The sequence below is a fragment of the Danio rerio genome, chromosome 19 (assembly GCF_052040795.2).
Source record: "Danio rerio strain M-AB ecotype USA chromosome 19, GRCz13ab, whole genome shotgun sequence".
Classification (NCBI taxonomy): domain Eukaryota; kingdom Metazoa; phylum Chordata; class Actinopteri; order Cypriniformes; family Danionidae; genus Danio; species Danio rerio.
Genome location: NC_141039.2, coordinates 32,295,019 through 32,308,021, shown reverse-complemented (window position 1 = coordinate 32,308,021; position 13,003 = coordinate 32,295,019). Strand labels below are relative to the sequence as shown.

At 36.1% G+C, this 13,003-nt stretch overlaps 1 long non-coding RNA gene across 2 annotated transcripts in view; it reads left to right on the top strand.

Moving 5' to 3' along the window:
* Positions 1-13,003, top strand: part of LOC141379125 (uncharacterized) — a 137,228-nt gene that overhangs the window by 45,325 nt on the left and 78,900 nt on the right. For both annotated transcript variants that reach the window (XR_015516982.1, XR_015516981.1), the window contains exon 2: positions 5,503-5,656. This is a non-coding gene — a long non-coding RNA (uncharacterized LOC141379125). The remainder of the gene's footprint in view (positions 1-5,502; positions 5,657-13,003) is intronic.

Below are 13,003 nucleotides of genomic sequence, written 5' to 3'. Positions count from 1 at the left end.
GTCTGTGTGCGTGTGCGCAAAATTGTTTCTAATTCATAATTAATGTTCTCAACTCACAGCAATACAACTTTACAACGAGTACAAATTTTTTGTATTCAATACATTTATTATTATAATTTTCCAATTTCCATATTTGCAATGCCTGTATTTTGGCATTTTTTTGCAGTCCACTTAGAATCCAACTTGGAAATCAAAGTTTTCTTTATTGGCATTGATTGTTTTAAAATTCAAATGGCACTAACATGCCTGCATTTTAATTTCTGTAATAAATATGGATGTCAAGCCAGGAACTTGATGGTTTATTGTGGGTATGTTGTTTACATGAAGAAATAGTAAAGTGTTAAATAGTTTTTGTCTTGCATTTACGTTAATTTTACATTTGAATAGCCAAAATTACAAGTTTCAGTCTATTAAATGTGATTAACCCCGATTAATCGCGATTAATTTTTTTTAAAAAGTGTGAATAATTCTGTATTTTTTTAAACGATTGCCAGCACTAATATATATATAATATATTAATAAATAATTATTATTATTAAGTGACTATAAAGTCTTCATTATTATTAAGAGGTTAAGTTAATTAATATGGCATCAAATTACGGCTTTTAAATGTTAACATTACTTCGATTATTAACTTAAGGCTTAGTCTGGGAGTTAATCTGCCCCGGACCAGGCTAGTTTCCCAGCATAAGCTGTCAGAGTAACTGAGTTTGAACTATCGTAAATTTGATTTATGAAACCGAATCCGCCATTAATAAACCTGACTTACCAAAATAAGCCTGGCTTTTACTCTAAGCTTGGTTTATGGAACAAGCCCCAGTTCTGAAACAAATAGCGTGAGTAAATGATTCAGTTTTGGATGAACTTTTAATTTAAGTTTTCACAATAAGTCAACCAAACTACTGAATATGTGTAATGGCAGGATCAACAGGGCAAAATACATATTTGAATAGTTAAATTGACATTTGACATGCTATAACTTGAAATTTTCATATTCCAATTATACGTACTGTACATTAACTGGATCTGGATAAACATATGTAGTAATCACACATTGATTATGAAAATTAAGGTAATCGAATGTGCTCAGAGCTCTTTTTATGATTTTCCTCTAGATTAACCTGCAACCCACAGCATCATGTTGCCATGGGAATCAAAGGAGGGATGAAGAGGTTATCCATTGACTCATTCAATCTGCATCACCATCTGCTTTTTGAAACACACACACACACACACACACACACACACACACACACACACACACACACACACACACACACACACACACACACACACACACACACACACACACACACACAAACAAACACAAATACACACACAAGGCATTCGATAATATCTACTGGGCTTTCTGAAATGAAATAATTCGAACAATCATCTCAATGTCGCTTCCCACTTAAATTAAAGCTTTCAAAGGATGTATTTCAAAGTATGTCTTTCTATTTTTCTTAAAATAACCCAGTCTGTATGGGTTAATTAAATATATTCAGCTAAATGTCTGTTTTTTTAAATGTCTGCAATTACTGATCTCTAAATGCTCTTGTTTATTTTTAACTAAAAGGTTTTGAGTGGATCACGCGGTATGGATAGCCATCTTTTTCTCAGACGCTCTGTTGTTATATTAAGACTTTGTCAGGGAGGAATTGAAAAGTTGTGTTATTGATTTTGCCCTTGAATTGACCCTCTGTGTCTGTCAAACACGATCAGCCATCACAGGGTAGAACATGTCCAACTTAACTGATACTGACACACACATGGACTCAACAGGAACTAATGTGAAAAAGTGGGAATGTCAGTCAATGTCTAAAATCCTCAGACAGACATTAGTGATGGATTGTATTGTATCATTCCAAGAACCGAATTAATCAATAAAAGCCTATTCAGAAATAAATGCACAACATTAAGTACTCAAACATTAATCTAAGAGTATAGATGGAAGTCCAAAATATTCATAGTGTTGAGCTTGAAAGCTCTTCACTACTGGCCGGTCTGGATAAAGACTTGTGACCCTGAGATGTTTCATCCTTCTTTTTAAATATCCTGAGAGCAATGAATGTTTTTTTTTTTTTTTTTTAACAGAAAACAGTTAAACAGAGCATCTACCGCGCAAGAATGAGAGATCTACTTTCGCTTTTGGATAGGGAAACCTTTATGCACAGACATCAGTTAGCCTATAAATAATTAATTTCATTTGTTAAGCGCAAATATTTGTTTCAAAACTAATTCTAAATTCAGTTATAATTTCCAGCAAACGAATAAATGAACAATAATAACGAAGTGTGTTATATCCTAAAACACATGCTGTGCCCCATATGGTCTAAAACCTGAAGGAGGGCAAATTTTTAAGCTTGTTTTTACTAAAACAAATATAAATATGGATATAATAAATAATACTGCTAATAATAATAACATTATACAAAAGCAAATTGTTATGAATGAACTGAAAAAGCCTCCCGAGATGCTGTTGGCTAGAAAATAATATATTTTGTAATATTTTAATCCTTTATATTTATATTCTATATATATTCTTATTATATCCTATATATAGGCCTATCCTTAATATTTTTAATTTTTCATATGTAAAGATATTTGAGTATTGCTCTACATCTTGTGTGTAGGCTATTAAGCAGTGTGTAAGCGAAGTGCAAATCTGTGCTGGAGTTTAGACCAGGTTTGTTTTGGTCTAATAAAAAATCTATTAGATTTTCTCAAAATAGCAACGCGTCAGCAGTGCACCTCAGAACGCCTTCCTTTTTAGACCAGAACGCCTGTGGGCGCACATATGAGAGCAAATGCATTTGCTATTTAAAGAGCGTGGCGCAAAATGTCAAAACGACTCTTGCGCCACATTGCGCCGGGTGTATGATAGGGCCTTCCATGTTTGTTAAAGTTGTCACAGTTGGTTGCAAGAAAGCTGATCCAGTTGCAGCAAGGCACAACACAAAAGTTTTATTGATGGAATTTAGCACAATTAGGATGCCAGATGCAGGGACAAGATGGCACTAAACTGATCAGCCAGCCAGGAGTAGGAGCAACAGAGGTCAACACCAGAGCTGGATAATTGAAGCAAGCCATGTAAACTTCAGACTGGCAGATCAAGGATGTCAGGACACAGGTCTGGAAATGTAGATAGTTATGCAAATGTATAGTTGTGGCCACACTGGATTTTTCTCCCCATAGACTTCCATTCATAAGCACGTAAATGCGTCAGATCGAAAATGCAAGCTCATGCGACAAGTTTCGCAGTTCACTGCGTTGCGAAGTTCTAGCTTGGTGAACTCTGACTTGCGAAATTGCATCACTTGACTGCATGAGACCAATCGAGGATCAAAACATGACATCTCTGGACAGAAATTTAAAATCTGGACCAATCGCTTGCTTTTTTAATTGTCTAATCAGCGTTGTACAACAGAATTTCGCATGCTCAAACTCTAATGTGACCGCGGCAAAAGACAGAGCAGCAGATAGGCTACAATAATTATACAATAAAATAATAAAACTAAATCTAAAAGAAAATATTAAATAAAATAAAAAAATTGCTAGTAGAAAGAAAACTAGACCAACTAGGGGAATCGGATACATTTGAAATAAAGACTTCTAGAATCCTAAAGAGAGAAATTTAAACGATCAAAAAGACAACTAATAAATCAACTACTAATACAAGACTGGGAGTAACAGAAAAATGGAACAAAAATGGTTAAAAGGATAAAGCAAGACAGAGATTAGAACACAAAATTAGGTAAACAATAGGAATAAACAAAATTAGTAGCTACAAATAAACAATAAATAAACAAAAGAATCTGAAGAACATGCAAGACGAAACACCATGTAAGAATACAAGGCTAAGCTACAAGATATGCTGAGACAAGCTCACACGCAATGAACCAACAAAAAATTGAGGACATGCAACACAATATATACAACAAAGCACATTAGAGACAGGTGAAAACAATCAGGATGACAACTTAAATAAATAAGTATCTGAAAAGAAGAAAGACAAGAGGAGCACATGACCAACACCAGTAGTGTAAAGTAACAAATTGCGAATACTCAAATTAATGTAATTGATTAGTTTTTCTCAGGAATTGTAATTTACTAAGTAGTTTTAACAATGTGTACTTTTACTTTCCCTTGAGTACGTTTTCAGTGCAGTATCTGATCTTTTACTTAACTATTTTGCTTTAACCTGCAGTCTTTACTTTATTTTTTCCTAGAGTTAAAATGATTCCTCTCCAATCAAATCGCACACAGAAGGTACATTGCATCATAATGAACTACCTCAAGACATGGGCGATTTATAATTTCAGCAAACTGTTTGGAAGCATTAAAAGTGTCCAAGAAGATGTCCAAAACCTTTACACACATTGACCCAGAGACTGGTTAGATGCATGTCACTGATGAGAAGATGACGAATGTTTACTGTATGATGACTGAAATAGCCTTACACACCCAGCAAGCACAATAAGTCAACATGACGTTAGATTGACGTTGTGTCTCAACATCATGGGGAGGTTGCTTTTTATTTAGAAATGAAAACCGTTTTGACATCAAAACTCAATGTCAGGTTGGCATCAATGTACCAAATATCACTGTCTAATGATGTTACAGCTTGACGTTGTGTGGATTTCTAAACAAGTAAGGGTTAGTTACTTGAATGGTTATCATATTTTTACCTAAGTATGATTTTTCAGTACTCTTACCACCACTGGCCAACACAAATTAAGACAAAGCAATGTAAACAAGCACATGACCAACAGAGAAACATTAAACACTGACAGGACAGACAAGACCAGGTCAGGACCATGACAAAAGTTTCTTCATGAAACCATTAATCCCTATAAAGATCTTTTATTTTTGAGAAATGGCAAACTTTCAGTATGTTTCTCACATACGGACATGGATTTTAGGTAATATAGATTACTTTTATGATGCTTTTCTGTCCCTTTTGGCTTGTGAAAGCTCTGGTACCTAATAAAATTGACTAGGACATTCCTCAAAATTTCTCATTTTGTGTCCCACAGAAGAATGAAATGGTTTGGAATGACAAGAAGAATTCATTTCTGAGTGAGCGTCTCGCTGACGGGAGACAGAAAATTGACCTCTGAGACCATTTCATCTCTCCATTTCTCTCTCTCTCTCTCTCTTTCTGCTTTTTGTCACACTAACTAGCTTGTGCAGCAGGAAATGGAACAAGAGTGAAAAGAGAACCAAGAGCGCTTTAAGCACTTGTTAAATGCCAATCAGCAGAAATGTCAACTCTCATGTTGCAGATGTTTCTAAAATGGATTCAGCGCTGTGAAAAAACATCATTCCAAACACTCTGCCTATGAAATTGCTTTCCCTCAGCCTAGATTAGCACTCCTTTCTCACTTCCTTTCCCCCATTTCCCCCTTCTACCGTTTCTGTTGCTCTTTTTTTCTTCTTCGTCTCTCTCTCCGCTCGCAGCCATTACCTGAAATGTGCACTTTCTTTTCTCTCCCACAGAGAGTCTTTCCAGGTTGCTGTTAAGGACAAACTGCCTCATGCTGTCTGTGCTCAGGGGGGAAAATGGGCTAGCGGAGCGTCCAAGTTCTTCTTGACGGGTGTTTGACAGAAAGCCCTATATATTACTTCGCACTTCAGCAGAAAACATATGAAGGTATGTACTGTAGGTATTCTCACATGACTCTCTCATGAGGGAATACAGGCAGAATATCCAAATAACTGATTTTGAAAGGCCTCTCAATGTGACACAAACTATGATCTTTTTTTACTGATTGAAATTCCAGCTGGCGTGTAGTCAAGGTTATAGTCATGTCTGATGGAACAAAGTCTTTGAAAGGATATACTAAAACGAGAATCTTAATTGTATTATGCTTTGAACAATTTGGAAATCCAATTTCTCAAAATTTTTATTCTAAGAAAAGTTTTTAGTTTACAGGTTACAGTGTTTGTTTGTTTTTTTGCTGTAAATGTGTCACTGGTCTATCAGTGGTTTTGAAAACACTATTGGTTGGGTTTAGATAAAGATGTTGGGGTAATCGGTCAGTCAGTCAGTTGACAACAGCCTCTAGTGGATTTACGAGAGGAGAGCTGGCCCTCTCTCCCTCGTAAAACTAATACAGAAGTAACTGAATCTGAAATTCATCGACTGGCCTTTGGAGGCTGGCTCAAGAAAGTTCAGATGTTTACTGACAGCAATGCTAAATTGGCCAGTTTTACAGCTGATGAAAACATGTTTACAGCCTGGTACTAAAGATGGTTTTGGTTCATATAGCTAATATTACTCTTCATGACTAATGTGAGGGGGTGATTTTTTTTTTTTTTATCAGGTAGGTCTCGCTGGTCGCCATCATGTTATTCTGGCTGATTAGCTGCTGAACTTGGCATAAACATCATATTTTTGTTTTGTTTTATGTGGCTTTGAACAGTCAGTTGCCTTTTTGGATTATTTCCAAATTAACAGATAATATGGCATGCTGTGCACTTAATGCTCATGCTCCACCCCTTTGCCCTTGTTTGGTATCCACTGGTCGGTGTGATGATGCTCAAACAAAATGTTGACGGATGGCCATGACTTGTAGCTGCATTTGCGCTCTTCAGAAAATATGGGTGACGTTACAGATACTACGTTCATATCTTTTACAGTCTATGATTTTATTGTCGTTTTTTGTCAAATTAATTTTACACATCATTACAATTTTAACACACTAGGGTTGGGCATCTAAGCTTTAATGCCGATCCGATACGCATCTCGATACAAAGAATACGATCCGATATATTAGCGATACATTTATGACATATTGCGATGCGACAAGATACGATTTACACCCATATCACGATACGATGCGATAATTCAGCACTAACTAATTAAATCAAGTTTATGAGATTATGTAAAAGAGGATGCTGTGCCATTGAATGAGTTTGATTATTTATTAACCAAGCAAAACCAAGACTTTTTTTACAAACTGGCTTTTCTCTCAGAGCCAGAGTGTCAGTTTACAGTAGAGGGCCATTTTAGAACCTATAGCACATATTATTTAAGTATTTTCAAGATAAACAGAATGTATAAGTGCAATATATATTAAAATATATATATTTGCACTCTTTCAACATAAAGGTTGAGCATTGCACAACAAGAATTGTGATTTAACTTTTCAACTATGAAAACAAGTTTTACAAAGATTTATTTTGCCACTGATTATTCAACACTTAAGGTCGTGAACTAGCAGTGTTATGCTGCTTTGAAACATCACTGTCACTGTAAACAACAGGCTAATAAAAATATAACAAACCAGCAATCTTCTTGCTGTGAGGTGGTCAAACTACCCACTGTGCCACCGTGACACCCATTATTTTTATCATTATTATTATTAATATTATTATTATTAATATAATTAAATAAAAATTAACAGGAGGAGGTGTTTAAAACCGCCTAGTGCGGCAGTATAGAGAGGGCGGCGTCCGCAACACCCAGTTATATCCGCGCATAGGGTGGCAGAATAGAGGTCCGCGACACCCGCGCGTCCTCAGTTATATCCGCGCATAGGGCGGAGGAATAAAGGTCCGCGACACCCGCGCGTCCTCAGTTATATCCGCGCATAGGGCGGAAGAATAGAGGTCCGCGACCCCCGCGCGTCCTCAGTTATATCCGCGCATAGGGCGGCAGAATAGAGGTCCGCGACCCCCGCGCGTCCTCAGTTATATCCGCGCATAGGGCGGCAGAATAGAGGTCCGCGACACCCGCGCGTCCTCAGTTATATCCGCGCATAAGGCGGCAGAATACACGCGACACGTCACTTCATTTTCATAACCGGTCACTTTCGTTTTCACATTGGGGTTGAGGGCGGCGTGATCGTCCTCTGCCTAGAGCAGCAGTTCAGCTTGCTCCGGCCCTGCAGATGAACAATGCAATAACATCCGTTATTGGCATAGAGCGCACAAAACTTTTGCGCATGGAAAAAAAACTTGCAATGCTTTTCTCACCACTTTTGGAGCTGGTAGCTACAGTTCAAGCAGTGCGAAAGCCGGTGATGTAGGAACACTGGAAGATGCTTTCACAACAACACCGAGGCGCCGCTTCAAGTGAGATATCAGATTACTCATACTGCCCGCATATTTTATAGATGCGCGGCACATTTTGCAAATTGCATCTGTCCTGTCAAGTCGTCCATCCTTAAATCCATAATGTTGCCATACTTTAGATTTAAAACTCAGTGGGGAATAAAATGTTTGTTTTGCTTCTCGCGCTTTCTGAGGGCGCACCACTAGCTTCATCCGCACACCTGATACACTGAGTTGTAGAGTATGTGTACACATCCGCTAATCCGTTGCTAAGGCTTACTTTATGTAGGTCGATTAAATTATGCGCCAAAAACAGGTTGACAACACTTGTTAATAAATAAAAAATACATTCTATATTAAAAAATAAGCTGTATCTCGGAAAAACCGATGCATCTCGCAAAAACCGATGCATCTCGATTTGCTTCCAAAATTTCATTCATCCTCTGCTGCTCAACCGATGCACTCGCATCGTGCACGCGCATGACCGCGTATCGATACATATCGATTAATCTTCCCATCCCTATAACACACACATTATTTGTATTAGATTAGATTTTATATTTCTAGCTTACCATATTAATAATATACGTATAACGTTTCTTGTTTCTAGTTATTAGTATTTGTTTCTCAATTATTAGAAACAATTTTTAATAGTTTAGTTTATATCAGATGTCAAACTATCACACAGCTGTGCTAACTTAGAGGGTTTTTGTATATAATGGTAATTACTGTATTAATTAGCTTCCATTTTATTTGGAAGGGGTTTAATCTATAAATCTAATTCATTTTCACTTTTATTAACAAAATTATAATTGAAATGAATAATGATTATCGGTTACTAAAATCATCATGTTATATATATCTGCTACACGGATGATGATTTACTGGTAAAAATAGCCTCAAAATCTTTTGACCAGCTAAATAAATTTAAATAATTAAAAAACTTAAGCTTCATCCTACACATTCACCCTGACAACTGCAGTCTAATTCATTCCCTAAAGTCTTGTCAACTTTTGATAGCTTGCATTTATACTTTCAAAAGAACAAGTTACCGTTCCAAATCTTCCTGACGTTTCCTTGAACAGACCTGGCAAATGTTTGTAATGCAGAGATCAGATTGCATTGTAACTTCATTTTCCATTTGCATGTTTTGTCAGCGTTTAGCTTTTGTTCGCTGAATTCATTTGCTCCGAATGTCTTGGGGAGAATGAAATTTTCTTTCTCCGAGTTTTTTTTTTCTAAGACCCATTTGCATTTGACTTTGTACCTGCTCAGCTCTCTCGTCGCTGTTTGTATGCCACTACTTGCTAATTAAATGCTAAAATATTTATGTTTGAAAGCCTGTTTTGTTCAGCCACTGCCTCTTTTTGCAGAGAAACTGTTTCAAAAATAGTCAAGAGGTTGATTTTGTGAGCCTTCACCTTTTGGTCACCTTAAGCAGCAGAATCAACAAAAATGAAAATAAATGATATCAGTCTTTATATATTATAATAGATAAGCTATTACTTTTCTTTTCCTTTCTTTTCCACTTTAACTACAGTTTATAGTCCATCTTTACTATATCATAAAATTGACCTATAGCCTGAAGAGTGGGTATTTCTTTATTTGTTTATTATTTATTTATTACGTTTATTATTTATTTATTTATATATTATTTATTACGTTAGTTAGTTACTTAGTTAGTTAGTTAGTTAGTTAGTTAGTTAGTTAGTTAGTTAGTATCCAACAGTGGTATAGTTTACTAAAACTACAAACTACAACCATAAAGCACCATTTCACAAAGGTGTTATATGAATATAGACACTCTCTGATTTTCAAAGGATAGGTATAAAGTAAATACAAATGTAAATGGAATCATTTTCACAGATCAGATAGATATCCAAGCAGAGAAAACACATGAAGAGTATGTAAAGAGACCCAAAGAGTCAACAGGCACTGCTATACATTTACCTGTTGCAATGCAGCATCATGCGGTTGTTTAAATAGCAAATACAGGGGCATGCTGGCCTAAAAAGGATGTGTGATAAGATGCATTGTTGACATGTTTCTATATCGAGGCAACTGATATACACAACGCCATCGACCAACTAAAAGCTGATCTAAAGTCAATGGCCAGTTTTTTTTTTTTTTTTTTTTTTTTGTTATTTAAAGAGCCAGTTAGGAATCCATGACGTGCATACATGTACATGTTGCTTACCACACACACAGGGACACATGAACATCTTTACATATGAAAATTATTGGATAAAGGCAGGGGTGGCCAACCCTGTTCCTGGAGAGCCACCTTCCTGCAGATTTCAGTTGCTTTATCAAACAAACCTGAACCAATTAATTAGGACCTGAACACCACATGATAATTACAGGCAGGTGTGTTTAATATGGGTAGCAACTGAAATCTGCAGGAAGGTGGCTCTCCAGGAACAGGGTTGGCCACCCCTGGATTAAGGTGTTACAGATTATTCTTGCCTGCAAAAAAAAAACAAAACAAAAAAAAAACATTTTACTTCCTCCTTGGAGGAATGCCTTCTTCACCTCATGGGGGTTGAGGTGTGTGCTTTAAAAAATCAAGAATTGGATCTTTAATGTGCACATTTGTACCAAGTTCACTCGAGCCATGGACTTTGGTTGTTTAATGCATGTTATGCCCAAAACACACCCACAACCCATTAAGAGAATAAGGACAACCCTTTTAGACCATGAATTTTTCCTATCCTTAAAAAAAGCAAAAGTAGATTCAGACATGCCCTAAGTAAACATGCGCCCTGCACTTTATACCAAGCACTTGGATGCACAATACTGACCTTGCACATTTTGTTTTTCTGTGACATATATTATGATGTGAATATAATTTCACAAGATCTTAACATTGATTGGGATGAGGTTTTTAGGAGAGTGCATCTATACATACATTAAAGCACATAAAAACAATAGAACAAAAGATAAATAATAACAATAATAAAATAAACAGTATAGTCTTCATTGTAGTCTTTAAATAGTTAAACACAATTAATCTTTGTTAAAGTCACAAATGTTATAATTTCTAAAAGAAAAGTTAGTAAGTATTATTTAAGTAAGTATTATTATTATTATTATTATTATTATTATTATTATTATTATTATTATTATTATTATTATTATTATTATTTATATAGCTCCTTTTACAGACATTAAGTCACAGGGTGCTTTACAATAAAAGAAAACCAGAAAACAGGTAAAAGAATACAGATCCATAAAGAAAACCTATTAAAACCTATTAAAATCCAAGAACAAAAACTCCTATGTGAAACCAGCTCAATATACTGTTAATTAAAAGCTTAACCAAAAAGATAATTTTTAAACATTTTTTAAAAACTTCAACTGATTTCAGAGTTCTCAGTGCTAAAGGGAGAGAGTTCCAGAGCCATGGGGTCACAACACTGAAGGCACTGTTAGTCTTAAGATCACCATTAGTCTTAAGACGTGTTCTTGGAATGGCTAAAAGCTCTTTGGCAGAAGACCTTAGAGACCAGCCACAGGAGTGGCCATGTAAAAGATCTTAAATATATACCATAAATCCATATGTAATTCCATATGTAATTACTAGAATCTTAAAATGTACTCTAAAACTAATGGGGAACCAATGAAGAGCCTTAAGCGCAGGAGTAATGTGCGACCTCCTTCTAGTGTTGGTTTTGAATGCAGCCTTGCAGCTGCATACTGCACCACTTGCAATCGCTCCATAGAAGATTTGTTCAGACAAGTGAACAGAACATTACAATAGTCCAAGCGTGAAGAGAAAAAGGCATTGATTAGCACCTTCATCTCTTCTTTTGAAACAATATTTCTGATTTTTGTAATGTTCCTCAGATGGAAAAGCATGTACAAACATAAAATACTTTACCATGGCTTAACATGGCTACTAAAACAAAGCTCTGTAAAAGATGACACCCAGATGTCTAATGTCAAAGCAATTTGAAGATGATAAACACCTAAAATCTTGCCTAATCATTGCGGTGATGTTATCTGGAGCAAAAATCAACAGTTTTATCAGGGTTCAGTTGCAGAAAATTATCTGCCATCCATTTGTTAACGGAGACTTTATAGTGAATTTAAAAGAATAGGGTAGGCAGATGCATACCTTTTCATAGCATAGACAGTTCTACTTTTACCTGTTCCTTCCCCTTGCCTTTTTATTCTCTCTCTGCCTGTTTTTAAGACAAATGCCCATGGGTGACATTTTAGTTTCTGAGTTGTGGCTTCAACAGGCACCATGTCTTCCAGTGCCAAGCTTTAAATACCACTGGGGCCAAAGTCCTGCCAGAGCCGTGCTTAAAGACAAGGTCTCTTCAAGACCCTTTCTCCTGCACCAGCTTGATTTTCCATATTTTAGTATACAGCAGAGAGGGTGAAATTCCCCACTGACCCTCTTCACGGTCTTTTAAAAAGCCACAGACACAATCAGGGTAATCCTTGCGACACGGTTTGTGCTCACTATATTGAGACAGAACTTGAGAAAAAGCCTTTCAATAGGATAGAAATATGATCCTGCAGTAGCACATGGTTAAAAATACCCTAACTGTGTAGTTTGAATGTAAATTTTTATCAAAGTTGAAGCAGAATTCATATTATGGACTCAATCTGAATACATTAGATTCTCGTATGGTGTCAGCTTTGGTGCTTCAGTTGAGTATTAGTAGACTCTTTGCTGCTTCACTTGAGTATTAGTAGACTGTCTGCTTAATATCTGTTGATACCGCTCCTTCAACAGACATTTCAACTGACTATTAGAAAGTTTACAAGCACATGTCAATTTACACTAACCCTAACCCTAACCTAACAGTCTACTTACAATGAGAATTGTTTGTCATGTAGATGCAGTGTAACTTCAATTCAACAAATGGACCATCAAAATAAAGTGTGACCAAAATCAAAAACCTTTTTCATACAGTTGAAGTCAGAAGTA